General features: G+C 47.8%; 1 protein-coding gene and 1 non-coding gene across 2 annotated transcripts in view; both read left to right on the top strand.

Annotated features, from left to right (window-relative positions):
- Positions 1–22,493, top strand: part of MMP17 (matrix metallopeptidase 17) — a 151,403-nt gene that overhangs the window by 38,118 nt on the left and 90,792 nt on the right. The window lies entirely within an intron of this gene.
- Positions 20,735–20,807, top strand: TRNAM-CAU (transfer RNA methionine (anticodon CAU)). The gene has a single exon. It is a non-coding gene; the product is annotated as a tRNA-Met (tRNA).

Consider the following 22,493-nt stretch of genomic DNA (forward strand, 5'->3'; position numbering starts at 1 on the left):
ATTGAAGATCAGTCCCCAAGCCCTTTGTTGTGTTGTTGTTTTTATTCTTTTAATAAAACACTTTCGGGATCCACTTGACTCTGCACCCCACCCCATGTTAAGGAACCCCATGGGGAGGGTTTCCTGGGTGTCCTTTAAGATGGTCCCCAAAGCACCGTCAGGTCTGCATTGAACTCTGGTGTGCTTAACACCCACACATGATTGTCAAAGCCATATTGTGATTTAGCTCCTCAAGGCTTTTGAGCCAAAGAGGTTTGGATTACAACTCCCATAAATCCTGAAGGGCTTTTGCATGTGTGTTGAAAGCTGGGATTTGAGGCGGGGGGGGGGAGGGGGAGGCAAAGGAGAAAAGAGGGAAATAAACAAGGCTCTGTTCGGAAGCCAGAGGAAGGTGCCTTTCCACTGTATTGTGGTGCCCCCTTGTGGGTCACTTCTCTGCAAGAGGGATGCCTCCTGGCTGTCCTTCGCAGCTGCAGTGTCTGCTAATATCTCGATGCTTCTGAACAAAGGAGCTGCTGGTGCGGGACTGCAGGAAGCTGAGCATGAAAAAGCATGGTCAGGGGAACTTTTCTGGCCCAAGGGCCACATTCCTTTCTGGGCAACCTCCGGAAGGCCACATGCCAGAGGCAAAAGTGAGCAGAGCAATGAGCAATGAATAAGCACCCTACTTTTGTGCAGCAACCTAGTTTCTACACGCACCACTTTACCTGACATCCAAGCAAGGAAGAGGCACCGCCAGATTCAAGGGCCATAGCTCAGTGGTAGAGCCTTGCAAGCGGCAGAGCCTTGCAAGCAAGGAAGTCCCAGGTTCAATTCCCAGCATCTCCAGGTAAGTTTGGGAGACACTCCTGCCTGAAACCCTCGGCAGCTGCTGATAGTCAGTGTAGGCCAGTGTTTCTCAAGCCTGGGTCCCTGACAGTTGTTGGACTACAACTCCCATCACCCCTAGCTAGCAGGACCAGTGGTCGGGGATTAGGGGAGTTGTAGTCCCACAACAGGTGGGGAGCCAAGTTTGAGAATCAGTGGCTGTAGACAATACTCGAGAAGGAGGAAAGTTAGGCCAGGGAGGGGGGTGGCCTGGGGAGAGGGTGTGTAGCTAAGGAGGGGCCTGGGGATTATCCTGAGGGCCACACAGTGATGCCTGGAGGGCCGCATTGGACCTCCGGGCCTCATATTCCCAACCCCAATGTAAAGAGCAGTCTCCTAGCAGGAAGGGGATCTTGATTTTAATTGTTATTTATTTTACCTGTAACCCGCCTTGAGTCCTATCAGGGGGGAAGGTAGAGTATAAATAAATGTAATAATAATTTATACCGTAGATGACATTTAAACTGCCCTTTCTCCAAGTAGCTCAAGACGGGGTTCTTCCCACCACACCCCATTTTACCCTCACAACAACCCTGTGAGGTAGGTTAGGCTAGTAACTAGCTGGAGGCAACCTCCTGGTGATTCTGGCAGGAAAATCACTTGGGGAAGGGTCATAGCTCAGCGGCAGAGCATCTGCTTTGCATGCAGAAGATCCCAGCTTCAGTCCTTGGCATCTGCAGAGAGAAACCCTCTCTGAAACCCTGTCAGTGAGTGTAGGCAATATTGAGCTAAGTGGATGAATGGCCTGGCTCAGTATAAGGCAGCTGCCTGTAACCTGTCTGTAGCCTGTCTGTCTGTCATTCCCCTTTCTTTTTTTGTGAGATGCTAAACTTCTTACCACTGGGTCTGCAAGGAGGTTACGGTGGCAGGTGAAGCATTTTCTTTTAGTATAAACACTGGGAGGATTATCATGGTAGCCGCCCTGCAGCTTCTGTGCACAATTGTTTATACTGGCATTTTTTTCTGTGCCGCGCAAAATCTGTGCCTGCCGGAAGGGGTTATGCCGCAGTCAGCTTCCCCTTCTGTTTTTGCAAATACCATTTAACGCAACACATCCGCCACACAGAGAGAGCACAGCCCCCGGTGATGAGCTGTGCGTTTATTCATCCTTTCTACCCACTTAAATACCCAACCGTGCCTCCTTATGTTTGGCCAGTTTACCAGCCGCTGCCCTTTCTGTCGTGCTTTCTGTGTGAGCTGCCGAGGCAGGGAGCATCAAGCTTCAAGGGCTGTGCTGGAAAGCCAGGACTGTTGCAAACTTTCTGGTGGCAAGGGAGTTTTCTGGCTTTGCTGCAACAGAAGGGGCTTCTAATCACCTTTTGAAGATGTCTGCCGATGTGACATGAAGGCTGGCAACATCAACCTGGCTGGCCAGCTAGCCCCCGTGCTCACGTCATGCACACATGACACGTGAGGTGCAGATGTGTTACGAGCACACCGTGCAATTTGCGTGTGCAACGCAAGCATGTCACGCAGCATGAGTACACGGTGTGTGCATGTTGCCGCAGTGTGTGTGTGTACACAGTGGTACCTCGACTTACAAAGGCGATCCGTTCCGTGGCGCTCTTCGGAAGTCGAAAACTTCGTAAGTCGAAGCGTCCATTTTGCGCATGCGCAAAGCGTGATCTTGCGCTTTGCACATGCGCAGACCCCGCACGTCGCAAAAATACTTCCCGGTTAGCGGACCTCGGAAGTCAAAACCTTCGTAAGTCGAGGCATTCGTAAGTCGAGGTACCACTGGTAGCTCAACTTACGAACAACTCGACAACCGAATTTTTCGATTTACGAATGGGGCAACAGAAACCACGACGGTTTTAGATTGGGTTTTTTCGACTTACGAATTTTTTGATGGGGTTGCTTCGACTTACGAAGTTTTCCATTTCCAATGCATTCCTATGGGAAATTGCATTTCCAGTGGTGCTTTTTGACTTTCGAATTTTTCGACCGTGCCTTCGGAACGGATTAAATTTGTAAGTTGAGGCACCACTGTATATATATATATATATATATATATATATATAGAGAGAGAGAGAGAGAGAGAGAGAGAGAGAGAGAGAGAGAGAGAGAGAGAGAATTTATATACCGCCCTATACCCAGGGTCTCAGGGCGGTTCACAGAATAAAATCAAGATATAAAACCACAAAATACATAATAAAAATACAAACAACAACCCAATACCTCCCCCCCCAAAAAAAAATTTTCAAAAAAGGGCATAGGATGTCAATCAAATCAATCAAAGGCCTGGTTAAAAAGGAGCGTTTTTGCCTGGCACCTAAAGGTGTATAGTGAAGGCACCAGGCGAACTTCCCTGGGGAGAGCATTCCACAGACGGGAAGCCACTGCAGAAAAGGCCCGTTCTCGTGTTGCCACCCTCTGGACCTCTCAAGGAGGAAGCACACAAAGGAGGGCCTCAGAAGATGATCTCAGGGTCCAGGTAGGTCCATATGGAAAGATGTAGTTGTTGAGAATATTGAGATGGCCAGGCCCCTTTCTTGAAAAATTTTTGGGGGGGGCTTGGTCCCTCCCCCCACCCAGATGGCAGCCCTGACATCACCCCCTCCATGTGGGAATCCCTTGCAGATTACTGCTGTGCCTAGAGACACAGTCAGGTCGTGTATCCACAGCAGTGACCAGAGAAGAAATGATTGCTGGAAGGAATGCAGAGAGAAGAAATGCCATGGTGCATCTGCAGCAGCACAGCCGGATGCCTTCATCTGCCCCGGCTGCAACAAAACATCTCTCTCCCACATGGGTCTCTACAGGACACAGCAGGTGATGCAGCTTCCAACAGTTTGACCTCACCACTAAGGGCACACTCCTCCATTGACTTCCGAGACAGAAAGATACCAACACATCATGTAGAGAGTCAGCATGTGGCGGTCAAGTGCCCATTGCTCTGTAACACCAAATGTTCCATAGCAGGGATGGGGAACCTGAAGGCTTCCAGATGTTACTGGACTCCAGCTCCCATCAGCCCCAGCCAGCATGGCCCAATGATCAGCGCTGTTGGGAGATTGAGTCTAGCAAGCTCCCCATCCCTGCTGTGCAGAGTCAGGACTGCCAGTTGCTGCAAGGACTAAACACAGCAGGTCTGTTACACTGTTTGTGGATTTCCATTTGGCTAAGAGGTACCCCCCCCCCTCCTGCTGTTGTTCGACTATGGCTCCCATTGGCTCTAGCAAGCACTGGATGGTGGGATTTGTAGTCCAAAATATTTAGAGAACACCCTGGCCTCAGCTACATTGGCAACAAAAAGCGCTTTATATGTGTTGTATATGCATTATAACATTGTGACACCAGATGGCGCTGTGGAGTTCTGTTTTTGCCAACCCAATTTCTTACACAAAGTTTGCAACGCGTTTAACTGAAACGCTTCTTTGATGTGTTTAGAGATCCAGCCCATGTTGGGGGAGGCTGGGGTAAGCCTCTTTTCAAACAGGATGCTGGACTCATGTTGATACGATGAGCGATTCCTCGGTCCCACTTAGTTGCGTGATCGCCCTATCCCATATATGCCTGTTTCAATTGCTTGGGGAGTGGTTGGAATCCTGAGCACTTTGTGCTGCAACGTTTTGGATGGACTGCTTCAATCTGCCGAATTGGCACTGTTAGAGCTGCCACATAATACCTGTTTGGCTGTTGTAAGAAGTTATTCTTTTAGCGTGACAGCGCCTGCACTTTGCAACTCCCATTGACTCCAGGCAGGCTCCTATCCTGCATTCTTTTCGACACCTGCTTAACACATTCTCTTTTTTTTGCTCAAGCAAGCTGATGCAGACACATAGAACTTTTGTCTCTTTTTAGCTACTGTTCGTTTTCATCTTTTGAATGCTTTGATAAACCTGTTTTAGACTGTTTTTTAAAAAAACAAAAACCTAGAATTATAATGTTTTGCTTTCTATTTTTATAAAGGGCTTAGAGGTATGGGTTTGTTCACACACACACACACACACGCACACACCAACAATCAGGCAGTATATAAATTTTGCTAAATAAATGAATTGATCAGTCAAATAGTTAACCTTCAGTCATTTGATCATGCTCAAACATTATCTGCTAGTCCAAGAATGTCACGGTGTACATGGAAACTTGCCCACATATATTTGTGTGCGTAGAGAGATACAGTTATAGATAGCCATCTATTTCTCATCTTCAATTGGTGGGTTCCTTGCTTAATTGCTTAATTGCCAAAATGGCACCACCCCACACGAGAGGGAGGAAATCTGCACATTTGAGGGAACCCCGAGGTGTGCAGAAGTGGAGGCAAGTGAATCTCTAGGGAGGAAAAAAACTTGTGAAGGGAGGATTACAAAAACAGTGCCATAAAGACAGAGCATATTCAGTAACTCTGGCGTGTAGGCTGATGCCCCGGCGATGGGAAGTTTGGGGTGGGAGTGACTGGAATCCTGAGCAGCAGGACTTGACAAGGCAACATTTTTGCGGCAGCTCCCACTTGTTTAGTTGTGATGTCATTCGTTAGCAAAGGCAGGGAGTCGGGGGCTGTTTGTCCATGACCTTGAAGCAGCCCAGGATTCTTGGATTAGCTGGTTGGTGGCATTTGGAAAGCCCAGTGATTTCAAACTGCACAAGCAAAAATGGATCACCTGATCTATCATGATGATGCCAGGTAAGCAGCAGGGAGTGCGGAGGTTCCAGCCTGCCAGATACATATCCAATTCCCCACTCCTGAGATAGGTCTTCCAGCACATATTAGGGATGTCCTAAGCTGGGAGCAACCGATAATAAATACCTTTCAGGAGTGAGCTTCTCCTAGGGATTCTGTTTTAGTTTTAAGAAGAAGGCTCTCTCTTTCCCCTGCCCCTGCTGACAGCTGATTCCTAAAAGGAAAAGGAAATTTTGCAATGCAGAATGGGATGGAAGGGCAAATGGTACCCTCCAGACTAGTGAGAATCTGTGTAAAAGAGAAGGGAGAGGCCAATTCATCATCTCCAGGCTCAGGTGCTCTCTGGCACTGGTAGTTTACCAGGAGTTGTTTGGAGGGGGGGGGAGGGAACTGCAATATGTTGCAGAAATTGGACAGCTACCATCGTCATCGGGAAGAGAGGGACCACCTGCGGGAATGAGAGCATGCTTTCAAGCCCTTTTTTTTAAAGGAGGAAGAGTAGGGGAAGCTGACACCAGTAGCAATACATCCACATGCTCCACATGGGGATAGGTGGCTGGAACAAAATTCTGGTGGTGCTTTCATGTGGCTAGCCTTGTCCATTCTGAGACTCCCAAAATAATAAGACATTGAGTCGTATGGTCCTTAGATTTTTATTATTGCAGAAGCTTGGGCTACAGTCCACTTTGTCAGATGTAAGTAATTATGGGTGAACTCTCCTTAAAAAAAATTAGTGTTGGGTTTTTTGGGGGGGAGGGGAGACCAGGGGGAGCGGAGCTTCTTGGAGCAGGAGACACCTGTGCTTCTTCACCAGCCTAACTCATTGGTGCCTCTTGGCCTCCCCCACCCCAGTGTCCTGCTTCAGCTTCTACCTCTGATTCTGGACCGCTTTCTGCCACAGAGTCTCCCAGCTCATGAAGCCCCGTTACCTCTCCAGATTCCGACACCTCCTCCTCCCAGTCTTCTCCCCATGACCGCTCATTGTCATCCCTCCACCAATCCCTGGGCTCTGGTTCTGCCACACGCTCTTTGTGATACCCTGACAGAAGCTTCCTATGTAGATCGTTGTCCTGTGGGCAGCATCCCAAGTCTCCCCCTCCTGCCTACACACAAGCCTTTAAAGATTGTGTGTTTAGTGCTGACGGTGAGGTTGGCGTTTCTCGACTCCTGTATTTGATAATGGTTTTAGCTTCACTGCTTTTCATTGCATTCTATTGTGCCAGTCACTTATATTTGGCTTTTGCTGGCTGGATATTTTGGAATCTGTGCTGGGTTTTTATTACATCTTGTTTTATTGTTATGCTTTTTAAAAAAATAAAAAAATCTGTAAACACCTAGATAACTTATATTAAGAGGTGTTTTATCCATAAAAGGATGTTATAAATTAACACAGGGGTAGGCAACCTAAAGCCCATGGTCCACAAGCAGCCCACGGGGGTCGTTTAACCAGCCCCCGAGCCGCCCCCGAACTGAGCTGCCTGCTTGGCAAGTCCCCGCGCATTGCACTAAACTGGCACAGTCCGGCGCAGGAACTCGCTTCCGCAGTGCCGAAAATCACGTCTGCACAGATGCTGGAAAATGCGTCTGCACAGATCCAGCCCATAGAGGGATCTCCGCTGGAGTGAACCGGCCCCGGCGAGGTAAACCTTGCCAACCCCTGAGTTATGAATTAACACCAACGTCCCAGACTGCACCACTTCTGAATAAAAAATATAAGACTGCTGAATTGGGACAAAGGGGTGCATCTATTCCAGAGAAGGGGGGGACACTGGCCTTCCAGATGTTGTGGATGTTGTCCAACTGCCATCAGCTCCTGCCAACATAAGCAATGCTCAAGGGTGATGGGAGTTGTAGTCCTGCAGCATCTGGAGGACCACAGGTTGCCCAACCAAAATCCTCATAAGGGCATAAGAAGAGCCTGCTGGATCAGGCCAATGGCCCATCTAGTCCAGCATCCTGTTCTCACAGTGGCTGACTAGATGCCTGTGGGAAACCAGCAAGCAGGATCCAAGCACAAAAGCAACTCTCTCCTCCTCCTGTGGTTTCCAGGAACTGGTATTCAGAAGCATTGCTGCCTCCAGCTGTGATAGCCCTCTCTTCCGGGAATGTCTGTAGTCCTCTTTCAAGGCCACCCAAATTGGGGGCCATTACTGCCTCATGGGGGAGCAAGTTCCATAGCTGACTATGCATTGCATGAAGAAATCCTTTTACCTGTCCTAAATATTCAGCTTCATTAGGTGTCCAAGAGAGGGAGAAGCAGTGGCACCTCTACTTACAAATAACTCTACTTACGAATGTTTCTACTTACGAATGGAGCTCCGTCCGCCATCTTGGATGCGGTTTAGATAGGATTTTTTCTACTTACGAATTTTTAGATAGGATTTTTTCTACTAACGAATTTTTTCTCCCAATGCATTCCTATGGGATTCGACTTACAATTTTTTTTTCTACTTACAAATGTGTGTTTGGAACGCATTGAATTCGTAAGTAGAGGTACCACTGTACTTTTCTCTACCTACTCTCTCAAGACCACATATCATTTTATAAGCTTCTGTCATGTCCCTTCTGATTCACCTTTTCTCTAAACTAAAAATTCCCAAATGCTGCAACCATTCTTCATAGGGGAGTTGCTCGGTCCCCCTTGATCATTTAGTCAAATGTGATGGCATTCCATCTTGCACCAGCCCCACCAGCAAACGTGGACAACGATCAAAAATAATGAGAGATGTAGCTTTGCAACATTTGGAGAGCCACGGATTCCTTATTCCTAATCTTAGTCCGAACATCTGGAAGGCACCAGGTGAGAGAAGCTTGCTGCAGCCATTCCACCATGCAAGGAATTCTGCAGTTTGTGTCAAGCTTCTTAGAAAACTGGCCGAAAAGAGAGAGAGAGCTGATTTCCATCTCCCTCGAGCCACTGCTTCCTGTTGCATTTTTTAAATGGCTAATCTGTGAAGTCGAGACAGATAACTCCCTGCTTTCTTGTGACACTCTCTGTTATGTTTCCCTTCCTGCTGTCCCCTGGAGCAACTGGCAGAAGAGATTCTCATGCCTAAGAAAAGCAGAATCCTTGCATTTTCTGGGCTCAGAAAGCATCCTGCTGTGAGGCATCCTCTTGGATCTCTGTCTGTTTAGAGAATACACAGAAGGCTGATGACCGGCGTATGTGTTTGCAAGAGCTTTAAAGAACATGCCAGCATACCTGGCACCCGGGCTTCTGCAATGCAGGATTATTCCTATGGGCAATTCTGATGTTATGTCTTTGTGTCCCCCTTTGGCAGATCGACTGCTGCTGTTCAAAATGCTTTTAGACGTGCACTTAACCCGCAGCACAGACAACAATGCCTGGGACATCAGCTAATTATTCTGGATTACCACCATTATCTAGGGGCTTTGGCAGAATTTCCACTTTTGGCACGTGCCAGTGGGCTTTCTTCATGGCTCTCATTTTCTCTCTTCCAAGGCTTTAACCAGCTGCTGGCTTCCTCTTCTCCTGTTAGGGTCTGCGACTTTTGAATGGGAGGGCTCCTCTTAATTTTGTTTCATGCTTTTATTCAAAAATAAATCTATCCTGCCTAATTTGGTAAGGACGTGGCATCCAAATCAGTTAACAGAATGCTACAAAACAGATGTTGTTGTTGTTGTTGTTTAGTCGTTTAGTCGTGTCCGACTCTTCGTGACCCCATGGGCCAGAGCACGCCAGGCACTCCTGTCTTCCACTGCCTCCCGCAGTTTGGTCAAACTCATGTTCGTAGCTTCGAGAACACTGTCCAACCATCTCGTCCTCTGTCGTCCCCTTCTCTCGACCATGGATTGACTATACTGAGCTAGATATGGTTCTCTTCCCCCTTCATTTAGTCCCCACAACAACCCAGTTTAGGCTGAGAGGCAGCAACTGGCCCAAGGTCACCCAGTCAGCTTTGTGGCTGAATGTGGATTCGAACTCTGGTCTCCCAGGCCTAACACTCTAACCACTGCTCCACATTTGAAAGAAACCACACTCCACGCAGCCCATGTTGTTGTTATATAGGCGGAAGGTGAGCCAAACTCCCAAATGAAGCACTATGAAACGATTCTCTTGTGCCGCAACTGCACTTTTAAAGAAAAGAATATGCCATTTGTCTGGCCCTGTGGTGTCCTGGGAATTGAGGTGAGATGGCTGCGCAGAAAAGGATTTGTGGACAGACAGTGGTGTGTGGGAAAGGGAGCTGCCATGAGCAAATGAGCCAAAAGCAGGGGACACACAGGGGACACAGCGGGTTGGCTTTCATTTGAGCATGTGGATGGGTTGGTGTCTCTCTGTGTGTAGACTAGCACAAGCGAGAGAGAGAGAACAAATTATTTTCATTTTTCTTTCACTTGAGAGGCTCTGCTTGGCCTAATTGGCAGGGAAAGTGGCCGCTGCCGGGAAGATTCCGCTGACCATCAGTTGACGCTGACGAAACTCCTGCTTTCAATGGGAGCAGAGGCATCCAAGGAGTCATTTCTCTACCTCTGCTGCTTCTCAGGAGCAACTCCCTCCAGCGAGGTGATGGTTCGTTCCCTCCAAATGGAGGCTTTCCCTAGAAGGGAGCCGAGGCTGAGAGAGAGCTAATTGAAGAAAAATCCCATGTCTCTGGCAGAGCCATGGCAGGCCACAGAAGAGACAGAGTGCTGTGTGTCAAAGAGATAATGCTCTCTCCCCAACATGCCAGTAGCTGAAGGTTTAAAATCCTCGCCTTCTGCCACGGGAATCTTTTCTTTCACTGCTATTCAGACAAAGGACAGAGCAGAGGGAATCTTTGCCTCCTATCCTAAAATGTTCTATAGAGCATTTATTTAACTCAAAAGGGTTTTTCTTTTCTTTTTTTTAAAAAAGGTTCTTCCTTTATGGATAGCTCAGTCAGTAGAGCACGAGGCTCTTAATCTCAGAGTAGTCATGGGTTTGAGCCCCACGTTAAGCAAAAGATTCCTGAATTGCTGGCGGTTGGACTAATTGACCCTCATGGACCTTCCCTACTCTACAATTCTATTATTCTCTTAAATATTTATAATCCTGCCTTTGTTAAGTTTAACAGGTGTCCTTTCCCAGTTCTGATCTCAGAGCATGGTAACCTTATGTTGGCTGCCCACATGCTACTAGGCCAAGTTCAGGGTCCTTGTTAATATACAAGGCCATTTGCAACTTGGACCTGAGGTACCTTCAAGTCTGTTTCATGACTTATATCCCTACCCAACCACTGAGGCTTTGGGAGGAATCACTGCTAGTGGATCCTAGTGGGTCAGACACACAGCTCATTTCCACCAGGATTGTGAGTTCAGCATGTCCTCCAACATTTCTCTGATGAAAGTAAAGGTAAAGGGACCGCTGACAGTTAAGTCCAGTCGCGAACGACTCTGGGGTTGCGGCGCTCATCTCGCTTTACAGGCTGAGGGAGCCGGAGTTTGTGTGCTCCGCAGACATTTTTTCCGGGTCATGTGGCAAGCATGACTAAGCCACTTCTGGCGCAATGGAACACCAACACCAGAGCAGCGCACGGAAACGGTGTTTACCTTCCCACCGGAGCGATACCTATTAATCTACTTGCACTTTTGGGCATGCTTTTAAATGGCTAGGTTGGCAGGAGCTGGGACTGAGCAACGGGAGCTCACCCCGTCGCGGGGATTCGAACCACCGACCTTTTGATCGGCAAGCCCGAGGCCCAATGGTTTAGACCACAGTGCCACCCACGTCCCCTGATGAAAATAGGGACGTCCTATTCAACAACAACAACAACAACAACAACAACAACAACAATTGTTTATACCCCATTGATCTGACAGGGTTGCCCCAGCCACTATGGGAGGCTTCCAATGTAAAAACATAATAAAACATTAAACGTCTTCTAAAGGTTGTAAAGTTACTCATCTCCTTGGCTTGGGGATCTCATAACTCCATACCTTCCATTGAAAATAAGGGTGTCCTACCATACCTTCCAACATTTCTCCGATGAAAATAGGGATGCCTTAAGGAAAAGTGGGACCAGGGCCGGCCCGCTGTGCTGGGAAACGGGGCAGGGCGGGGGCGCCAGAGGGATCCGTCGCACCACGGCGCCAGGGCACCAAATATACTTAAGACGGCCCTTAGTGGGACATGGTGGGATCAAATCAGAAACCAGGATGGCTTCTCTAAATCAGGGACTGTCCCTGGAAAATAGGGACACTTGGACAATCTGGTTCAGTAGTGTGGTCTCAATTCTGCAGAACTCCTTCCTGGATGAGTTCAGACAGGCCCCCCTCCCTGTTCAACTTTCAGCGCTCGGTGAAGGCTTTCCTTTATTTTTCCAGGAGGCATTTGAAATAAGCATTTCCGATTAACTGAGTTTATGATGGATGATTATATTCTGCTTGTAGGGGGCAACATGCCGGGAATTGCAATTGGGGAGCGTGGCTGTGGCTGGTGGGCTTTTTGTAGATGGGATCGCGGACTTGATGTGTCTTTGGTTTGATCCAGTTGGGTTTTCCTTGTGCTTCTCTTGAAGGAAGGGGGAATTAAAATCCAATAAATAAAACATCCATTTCCAGTTCTGAGTAGTAAACAGCTGTCAGTATCCAATGCAGTCAATACAGTTCCTTTCACTAGGCACATTATAATTATTCTTTAAACTTCTTTTCCTTAGGTCTCGGTCTCTCTCTCTCTCTCTCTCTCTCTCTCTCTCTCTCTCTCTCTCTCTCTCTCTCTCTCTCTCCACCCCGTTTTTTAATTCCTGCAATAAATTGCATGTTCCCATTTCCATCACCACTTTGTCTTGTTTACAGTCAAACCGCTCCTGGGTTGAATAATTTACAAAATAGCTGTCTCCCTGAGCACAAGTAATGCCGGCCGTATGTAGGATGAGGAGAGGAAGGAATGTACAAATTACAGGCTGCAAGCAGCTCAACAGAAAATGGGAATGAGTAAGCAACGCCTGTGATTCTCAGTTGTACAAAAGTGCAAGGTCAGTTTGCGTGGCAGCCGCCTCATCCCTTGTTGTAGGGGGCAGACCTGTGCGCTGTGACGTCAGCCTCACGTCCTTACGCAAGCTGCATACATAAATCAAACGTAACTGGCACAGATACAGGTCCTTGCTGCAACTGCCTCCTGGCAAATGGGTAATTGGTTTTGATGCCACAGCGTTCCTTGGCTGTGCTGGCTTAGTTGCCAATGCACTGCCTGCATCATCATTGGCCTTTGGACTGACTCAGTCTGACCCCGGTGTTACCATCGCCTAAGGCTTTATCCTGTTGTCTTTGTCCATGGAGAAACATCTTAAAAAGCAGAGACATCAGCTTGCCTACAAAGGTCCGTATAGTTAAAGCTATGGTTTTCCCAGTAGTGATGTATGGAAGTGAGAGCTGGACCATAAAGAAGGCTGATCGCCGAAGAATTTGAATTATGGTGCTGGAGGAGACTCTTGTGAGTCCCATGGACTGCAAGAAGATCAAACCTATCCATTCTGAAGGAAATCAGCCCTGAGTGCTCACTGGAAGGACAAATCGTGAAGCTGAGGCTCTAATACTTTGGCCACCTCATGAGAAGAGAAGACTCCCTGGAAAAGACCCTGGTGTTGGGAAAGATGGAGGGCACAAGGAGAAGGGGACGACAGAGGATGAGATGGTTGGACAGTGTTCTCGAAGCTACGAACATGAGTTTGACCAAACTGCAGGAGGCAGTGCAAGACAGGAGTGCCTGGCGTGCTATGGTCCATGGGGTAACAAAGAGTCGGACACGACTAAATGACTAAACAACAACAACAAGGCTTTATCCTACAGATATTTAAATGAGGTTGCACTTGTAGATTTCTAATTTTAAAATTGAACTTTAACATTGTATTTATTCTGCATTTTAATGGAATTGTTTTTTTATGCTTGCTTTGATATTCTTGTTGTTAGCCGCCCTGAGCCCGGTCTTGACTGGGAAGGGCGGGGTATAAATAAAATTATCATCATCATCATCACCATCACCATCACCATTTATTATTTATACCCTGCCCATCTGGCAGGGTTTCCCCAGCCACTCTGGGCAGCTTCTAGCAAAATATTAAAATACAATAATTCATCAAATATTAAAAGCTTCCCTAAACAGGGCTGCCTTCAGATGTGTTCTAAAAGTCAGATAGTTGCTTATTTCTTTGACATCTGATGAGAGGGCGTTCCACAGGGTGGGTGCCACTGCTGAGAAGGCCCTCTGCCTGGTTCCCTGTAACTTGGCTTCTTGCAGTGAGGGAATTGCCAGAAGGCCCTCGGGGAAGGACCTCAGTGTCTGGGCTGAATGATGGAGGTGGAGACGCTCCTTCAGGTACACTGGGCCAAGGCCATTTAGGTCTTTAAAGGTCAGCACCAACACTTTGAATTGTGCCCGGAAACGTATTGGAAGCCAATGTAGGTCTTTCAGGACTGGTGTTATATGGTCTCGGCGGCCACTGCAGGTGCTAGTTTGCCCCCAAGCACTTTCTGGGACACCCACTAATGGTCTCAGTGAAATATATATTCAAGAATCCACAATGCAATGCACAGACTCTGCCTTCGCCTATGTTGAACATGTACATATTGCTTAAACATTTCCGCTTTTCATGGGATGCCAAGTTTGGACAACCGCCCGCCCTTTTGTAATGAACAGAAGTGTGAAAAGTTTCTCTAAGTGACTGTGGTTGGTGTAGGTGCTTCTGTCATGTGACAAAGGTATTCTGAGAGCAGAAGCAGTAAAGGAGTCTAGAAATGTTGTGAAATGCTGAAAAGCTGCAGAATCACTCAGCGTGCTGAATCACTGTGACTCATCCTGAGGATGACTCATTCTCTGTATAAGTATTGTATCTGCTTGCAGGCAGACTCTGTGTCTGTGTGCTCTGTGAAGCCTGTGCTCAGTGGAATCTTTGTGTATGCTCTGAAGCTAGTTTGTGGTAGACCACAAACTTGACATGAGTCAACAGTGTGATGCAGCAGCTAAGAAAGCCAATGCAATTCTGGGCTGCATCAATAAGAGTATAGCATCTAGATCAAGGGAAGTAATAGTACCACTATATCCTGCTCTGGTCAGACCTCACCTGGAGTACTGTGTCCAGTTCTGGGCACCACAGTTCAAGAAGGATACTGACAAACTGGAATGTGTCCAGAAGAGGGCAACCAAAATGTCAAAGGCCTGGGAACAATGCCTTATGAGGAACGGTTTAGGGAGCTGGGTATGTTTAGCCTGGAGAAGAGAAGGTTAAGGGGTGATATGATAGCCATGTTCAAATATATAAAAGGATGTCATATAGAGGAGGGTGAAAGGTTGTTTTCTGCTGCTCCAGAGAAGTGGACACGGAGCAATGGATTCAAGCTACAAGAAAGAAGATTCCACCTAAACATTAGGAAGAACTTCCTGACAGTAAGAGCTGTTCGACAGTGGAATTTGCTGCCAAGAAGTGTGGTGGAGTCTCCTTCTTTGGAGGTCTTTAAGCAGAGGCTTGACAGGCATATGTCAAGAATGCTTTGATGGTGTTTCCTGCTTGGCAGGTGGCTGGACTGGATGGCCCTTGTGGTCTCTTCCAACTCTATGATTCTATGATTCTAATATTCTGTTCACTATGCTGTTATTTGCAAACAAGTTTATTTCAACTCAGTAAAGCTTTTGTTCTTTTACTGAAGAAGACTCTGCAATATTAATTTACTCTGCACATCAGCTTCTCCCCATCCCACCCACCATTGATGGGTGGATGGTGTGGGGGGCATGCCCACACCATTTAGGGGTGCTGTCTCTTTCTCTGTGCTTTGGTTGTGGCAGCCATTTTGAGTTATGCCACGCCTCCATGGCATCCATTTTGCTTTATGCCACGCCGTACCCTCCCAGGGGCCAAAGGACTGCATCCTACAAATATGAAATGCCTTGTATATACAGTGGTACCTTAAGAACTTAATTCGTTCCAGAGGTCCAGTTTTAACCTGAAACGATTCTTAACCTGAGGCGTGCTTTCGCTAATGGGGCCTCCTGTTGCCGCTGTGCCGCTGGTGCGCAATTTTCGTTCTTGTCCTGGGACAAAGTTCTTAACCTGGAGCAACCGCTTCCTGGTTAGCAGAGTTTGTAACCGGAAGCGTCTGTAACCTGAAGCGTCTGTAAACCAAGGTACCACTGTATCTCAGTTAGTAAGTAAATAAACTTTATTTGCATTAGCCAACGGACATAGCAACGTGTATCTCAGTTACTTGAGCAATTGTACCATTAGAATTTGACAAGTATAAATCCCTTAATGTAGTTCAATCACCAATTAAAAATGCATTCTGTGTCATAGAGAGAGAGCCGCAAGCTGCCTCAGCTTATGGAACCTCTAATACATCTTTGTTTTTGCCGGTTGGGAAAATAGGGGTGGAAAAAAAATCAAGTCGAAACGGAAACCGTCAACACTGAAGTAAACAAAGCGAAGTTTTATTATGTGGGCTTAGAAAGCGTATGCGGACCTCAACACGATCATGCCAAAACAGATGGAACTCATATTTTTTAGGCAGAAAGCTCAGAAAATAAATATTCCTATAATGCAATTAAGAGCTACCAATAAATTTGGATGTTTGAATAAGTTTATAATAACACTGAACTTGTCAACAGTATATCTTCAACCTGGTACGTATTCCATTTTCCTTCCCATCCGGAAGCCATGTATCTTTTAGACTGTGATCAGACAAATGCATTTGACTTCCACTAGCATTTTTAGGGGTAACTCATTTACTTAAAAGCAAGAGGTACATGAAATAAATAAGCGCCTCCCACTCTCACAATTAGGTGTGCACAGGACTAGAACTTCACCACCTGGCGTGACAATTTATTATTTATTTATTTGAAGGTTGTTGTTGTTGTTTAAAAAAAGCATCCATTGCAGCTTCCATATCATCAACACTGCTCTCAAGCTTACCATTTAGAAAGATCCAACCCACAAAGAACTGGAAAGGTGGAATGAGGAAATTATAGTTACTGAGTTACAAAGTTTGGGTCCAGAGTCAGATGGCACTTTGGGTCAGTGCATCTGGCTGTTAACCAGAAGGTTGGTGGTTTGAGCCCCGCTAGGGACATCTGTGGCAGGATTCCTGCATTGCAAGGGGTTGGAGTAGATGGCCCTCACAGTCCCTTCCAACTCTACATTTCTATGATTCTAAGTTCTCCATAATGCCAGCTGGAAGGGAAACGGTTTAAGGAAGGGGGACACACACCGAGAGCTGCTACTCCAGGCATAGGCAAACTCTGGCCCTCCAGATGTTTGGGACTACAATTCCCATCATCCCTGACCACTGGTCCTGTTAGCTAGGGATGATGGGAATTGTAGTCCCAAACATCTGGAGGGCCGGAGTTTGCCTATGCCTGTGCTCCCCTTCTCTCCCTCAGATGCAGCCTGGTGGGAGGTCTGCTCCCAGATGGCAGTTGGTGAAGGGAGGAACCTGATGGAGTTGGCTTCTCAGCAGAGCTGAGAAGCAAAACCTCCAAAGAAAGAGAGTCCACCACCTTCTAAGGGAGCCTGTTGCCCTGTTGAACAGCTCTTGCCATCAGAAAGCTCTTCCTATTGTGAGTTGGAATCTTATTTCTTGTCATTTTGCTCCATTACTTCAAGTACGATCCTCTGGAGCAGTGGAAAACAAGCTCGATCCTTCTTCCATGTGTTGCAGCCCTTCAGCTATTTGGTTTGTGTTTCCTTTTGGAAATGAGACACAGTAGAGACTGTGGTGTCTTTAGGATAAATGGTTTATTTACACTTATCTACAACCTGAGCCTGTGATGGAGGGGGTCACAGTGCTAACACCACAAAAAAGAGTCCTGTTTCTCCCATAGCCACAGCCTTGGATTCGAACACAGATCTGGCATGGTTCTCTCTCTCTCTCTCTCTCTCTCTCTCTCTCTCTCTCTCTCTCTCTCTCTCTCTCTCTCTCTCTCTCTCTCTGCTTGCCGCTTTGCTTCTAGGTCACATCACTGCTCACCTTCAGCTCTAAGCTCTGGGCCCCTGAGCTTTCCCCTCACCAGGAAACTAGCTGGGCTTGATTAGATTTTCTTGATTAGATTAGATTTTCACACTTACCAGATCCAGAGATGAAAGGGGTCTGGCACCCATCTTAACACCCAAAACTCATAACCAGACTTTCCAGCCAAGCAGAGTCACTAGAAGTGGGCCTACAGCAGGGCCAGTGAGGGGGTCAGCCTGGGAAGAGTCTCAAGAGACGGGCAGAGAGGCATGGAGGGCGCCATTCATCCCCTGGCTCTGAGGTTTCCTACCCATTAGGTTAGAGGTCTTTGGAAAGACCCCCTGCCGGAGACCCTAAGAGACAGACAGTGCCGACAATATGGAGCTTAAGGAGCTTTTAGTGTGACTTGACGTTAAGGCAGCTGCCCAGGAAATCAAAACCCTTTCATTTCCCCATCTCTCTTCCTCTGTTCCCTTGATGTCTCTATTCTGCCACTTTTCCCACTGCATCAGCTCCCTGGTTGGCCTTTGAGGATTACAAGGCATATCAATCCAAAAGAGGCAGGTAACTTTTAAGCCACCGGATTGCCTCAAATTGCACCTCTCCCTTGCCAGGCATCCTAGGGATGAAGATTGATTGGTAACCAATGATTTACATTCTAGGATTCCTTCTCGGTGTACCTGCAGTATGTAAACCGATTAACTCCTAACCGCTTTCCTGTCCCCCTTAGAAATAACAAGGGCCTTGCTGCCCAGACCTGTTTTCTACCTCTCATCACTGCTGTCCCTTCCCATTAAGCCTCCCTCCTTTGTCTGCCTGGCTGGATAAAGCTTACAGTACTACTTCCAGAGAACCTTTTCCCCCAAAGCCTCGCTTTTTGCCATCATGCAGTTGGGAAAGGGCCTTGACTCAGGGGCAGGGCAGCAGCCTCACACAGAGAGCCCCCAGGTCCAACCCCAGGCATCTCCAGGCAGGACTGGGAAAGACCCCTTCCTCAAATCCAAGGGAGTCGCTGCCAGTCAGTGTTAGGCAATACTGAACGAGACGGAGCAGTGGGTCTTGACTCAGCATCAGGCAGTTTTCTATGTGAACCTATGTTGAGGAGAAGGGCAATAGGAATGAGCAGGCAGTAAATCACACTGTTCAAGTTGGAGTTAACTATTAGCAAGGACACGATCTGCACAGACTTGGCTTGAGTGTCAGGCCTGATGAGCAAAATACGCACCAACTGAGTGGCAACAGCGGCAGGGTCGACGAAATAACAAAGTCGTCTTCAGTATCTTTGCTTGCTTTTATTTACAATTATATACAACACACTCCTCTACTCCTTTCCTCTCATTTTACAATCCATCACCACCACCACACCCATGAACCATTTGGGTAGCTTAAGTACAGAATTCAAAATAGTCAATTACCCAATCACATTACAGTAAGCAAACTCTACCTTCAATTATTCAAATTAGCAAAAGCTCACAGGTGTGTTAAACATTCAGAACAAGGTTACAAACACACATCTCTGTGTAGCACCATTGACCACATCAGTCTTATAGGAAAAACCTAACACATAGCAGCTCATCCCCAGTAGGTCTTACAAGGGGCCGTCTTAAGCTCATCGGGCGCACTGGTGCAGGGATCCCTCGGGCGCCCACACACACACACACACACACACAGGGAAGGGCGGATCCAGTGCAGCACCTGCTGCTACTCCCGCTGCGCCCGTTCATGCCTTGCAACGTAGGGCGGCTGTTTCCCGCATTTGCCCTTCTGTCTCGTCCCCCAGCCCCTTCCCCGCCCTCCGACCACACAGCCTCGCCTTGCTACTCTCACCCGCATCGCAGCGTGCCCGTTTCCTTGCGCCATTGCTCCTCCGTCCGCCCGTCGGACGGCAGCAGCAGAACAGCCAGACTGAGTGGGCAGGACAGTCAAGCCCTGCGCTTGAAGGAGGTGCCACTCAGGGAGCCTTCTCCACCCCGCTCCCAAGTCTAGCCGGTGAGCTCTGAAGAGGGCAGATGCGCAGCTGGGCGGGTGAAGGGAGCGCTTGGGCCCCTTGCCAGTTGCCAGTCTTCCCAAGCCCGCTTTCGAAGGAGGGGACCTCCCTTGCGAACACGCATTGCGTTGTGCAACTCTTCTGTTTTAAATAAAACGGTAAGCCGCTTTGTGGAGGAAGCTCATCAGAAAACGGGGCAGAACTTTTTAAGAGGGATAAAATGTACAAAGGAGGCTGGCTTCATTCTGCACTGCCTCCCCACCCCATCCTCATAGGGCACCCTCTCACGGGCTCCCATCCCGGGGTACCCCCCACAAAAAAAACACCGGGGACCGGTGTTTGGAAGAGGGCTCCTCCTGAGCTGTTGTGGGAGCAGAGATGCGGCGCCGGCAGTAGCTAAGGCTGCAGCCGGTGCTCGAGCCCCACTAGGTACCGTCCCACCATCGCCTCTGTGCTGCGTTTCATTGGTAGAATTGCTGCCATGTGGCGTCACCTCTACCAATGAAACGCAGCGCCGGGATGAGGGATGACCCTGACACTGCAGAGCTGAACAGGGTCCTGGTGCCCTTGCTCCGCTCGTTTACCTCTCCCCCGAGCGGCGCGCCTGGTGGGCGTCCAGGAGGAGTTAAAAGGAGGCCGCCGAGCAGCTCCCCCATTTGCTGGGGTGCCCCCTGAGTGCCCTGGCGCCCCACGCGACTAGGGTCAATGGGTGAGCCAGCCCTGGTCTTACAGCATGGAACAGTTGCCAAGACTGAAAGTCCTTGCCTCCCCACAGCCTTCTGTAAGTCCCTTCCTTTCCAGGGTTTTTCCCAAGCAACCAGAGACTGCGCCTGAGTGAAGCCAACCTCTCCTCTGCCCTTTTCATGCCTCTTCTGGTTCTGGGAGACCAAGGGAGAAGGCAAGCTTGTTGCAGCAGGAGCGGGAGATACCCATGCCTCTCCAGCAGGCGGACTCATCTCTGCCTCTTGGCCTCCCTCCTCTCCTGCTTCAGCTTCTGTCTTTGTGTTTGGACTCTGCCACAGACTCTCACAGACACCCTATTACCTTTTCAGCTTCTGACATCTCCTCTTCCCAATCTTCTCCCTCTTCTCCCTGTGACCACTCATCGTTGTCCCACCACCAATCCCCAGGCTCTGAGCCTTTTTTCCCTTGGTTGTTCCCCAACTGGTCCCTTCCACTATTCCTCTACATTCAGCCAGTCCATGACACTTTGCATGCAGAAGGTCCCAAGTTCAATCCCAAGCATCTCCAGGTGGGGCTGGGGGAGCCATTAGCCGTTGCTGAGCTAGATGGAATGATGGTCTGACTTGGTATAAAGCTTCTTCTTATGTACCTTGGACACCTGGATAGCTCAGGCGGTAAAGCATGAGACTCATAATCTCAGGGTTGTGGGTTCAAACCCTACACTGGGTTCCTGCCTTGCAGGGGGAGGGTTAGACTAGATGTCCCTTATAGTCCCTTCCAACTCCAGGATTCTATGAATATTGAGATTTTTCACCTGAGCAGGACATTTAGAATCTATTTGTAATTTGAATTACAAATGAAAACTGCCCCTTGCTTGGCTTGTCAGTTTTCCTTAAGTCCCCCCCCCCCAACAACAACAAAAATGACTTGATCAGTAGCCAGATATGCAAGCAACTGAGTTAATTAATTAATTGCATTTATATACCGCTCAAGGTGGCTTATGTGGCTCACCCCCAGCTCAAGTCTGAGAGCAAGTGACTGACGCAAGGTCACCCAGTGATCTTCATGGCTGAGTGCAGATTTGAACCCTGGTCTCCCAGGTCCTGGTCTGATACTCCAACCACTGCACCAAGCTGGCTCTGACGCTGACACCAAAATGGTATTTGGAGGGATACTTCCTCCAATACTGGAGCAAGTACATAGGTATCAAGACCAACAGCTGTGACAGCCTTATCTTCCATGAATTTGCCTAATCCTCTTTTAATTATTTGCTTTGTTCATTTAGCAAGATTTATATTCTACTTATTTTTTGTTAAAAAAAACACTCTCAGCATATTTTGCATGATATAAAATATTCATTAAGAATAGTAATAAAAGCAGAAGATTAATTAAAAAATCATCAAAATACAGATTTTAATAACAAATGTTCATAATAAGAAGTGTCTGGGTAGGCTTGCTGGAGTAAAAAAAGAAAACATGATAAGAACAGGTGTTGAAAACTGGGAAATTAATGTCCCTGCCTAATATCAATAGGCAGGGAGTTCCAAATAATAGGGGCCGCCATGCTAAAAGATTGGTTTCTTCAGAACTGCAGAACGAACATGATGTGGCAATTGTAAAAGATGGTTTTGATGGGAACAGCGGTGTTTTAAAACATCGTTAATCCTTCTGAGCAGCTATCATCTGAAACAGCATAAATCCTCTTTCAGCGTGATCCTTTATTCAATGGGCCTTGCTTCCCTAGCTGAGTGTGCCTTGGGGATTGTGGCATAAATAAAGAAATAGATGCAGGCATTGAGAGGCCTTTGGGCCTCCTTTATTGCTTCAGGACAATGAAAGGCTTTGTCTGTCCCCCCCCCCCCCCCGATTCCGTCTTCTTCCATCTCTCTCTGCCTTGCTGGGTGGCTGGGATAGGCTGCCAAGTTCCACAGCACAGCTTAAGAACACAGCAGTTTTTAAAAGAACAGATCTTCAAACCATCTAAGTGCCTTCCCACCCCTTCCCTCTTCCACCACAGCTTAATATCTCCTTCTATAAGTACTCCAATTGGCAGCTATTTCTGAGCCAGATCAAAGTCAATCAGGCTGTCAGCTGAAGTCCTGTCTTCTATTTTGCATCTGTCTTTGGCTGCCAGGTAGAAGTGGACAGGTGGAGAATAACCCAGTTCCTCCTCTCTCTTTTCCCCTTAATGACAGCTTGCTTTGAGCCTAGCCGTGCAACTAGATGACTGGATGAGTTATCCTCCCTGGAGACAGCCCGATTCAATTTTTAATTGACCTCCACTCCACTAAAAAATGCAGAAGTGGTACAAGTTCTCCATCACAATGGCAGTCACCCACCTGCCTGTCTGACCTGCAGAGGAGGGTAGGGCAGTCAAAGACACGCTCTCTGTGTCGGTTAAGGTGTCGCCAACTC

Source organism: Zootoca vivipara, chromosome 17 (genome assembly GCF_963506605.1).
Source record: "Zootoca vivipara chromosome 17, rZooViv1.1, whole genome shotgun sequence".
In the NCBI taxonomy this organism is placed as follows: domain Eukaryota; kingdom Metazoa; phylum Chordata; class Lepidosauria; order Squamata; family Lacertidae; genus Zootoca; species Zootoca vivipara.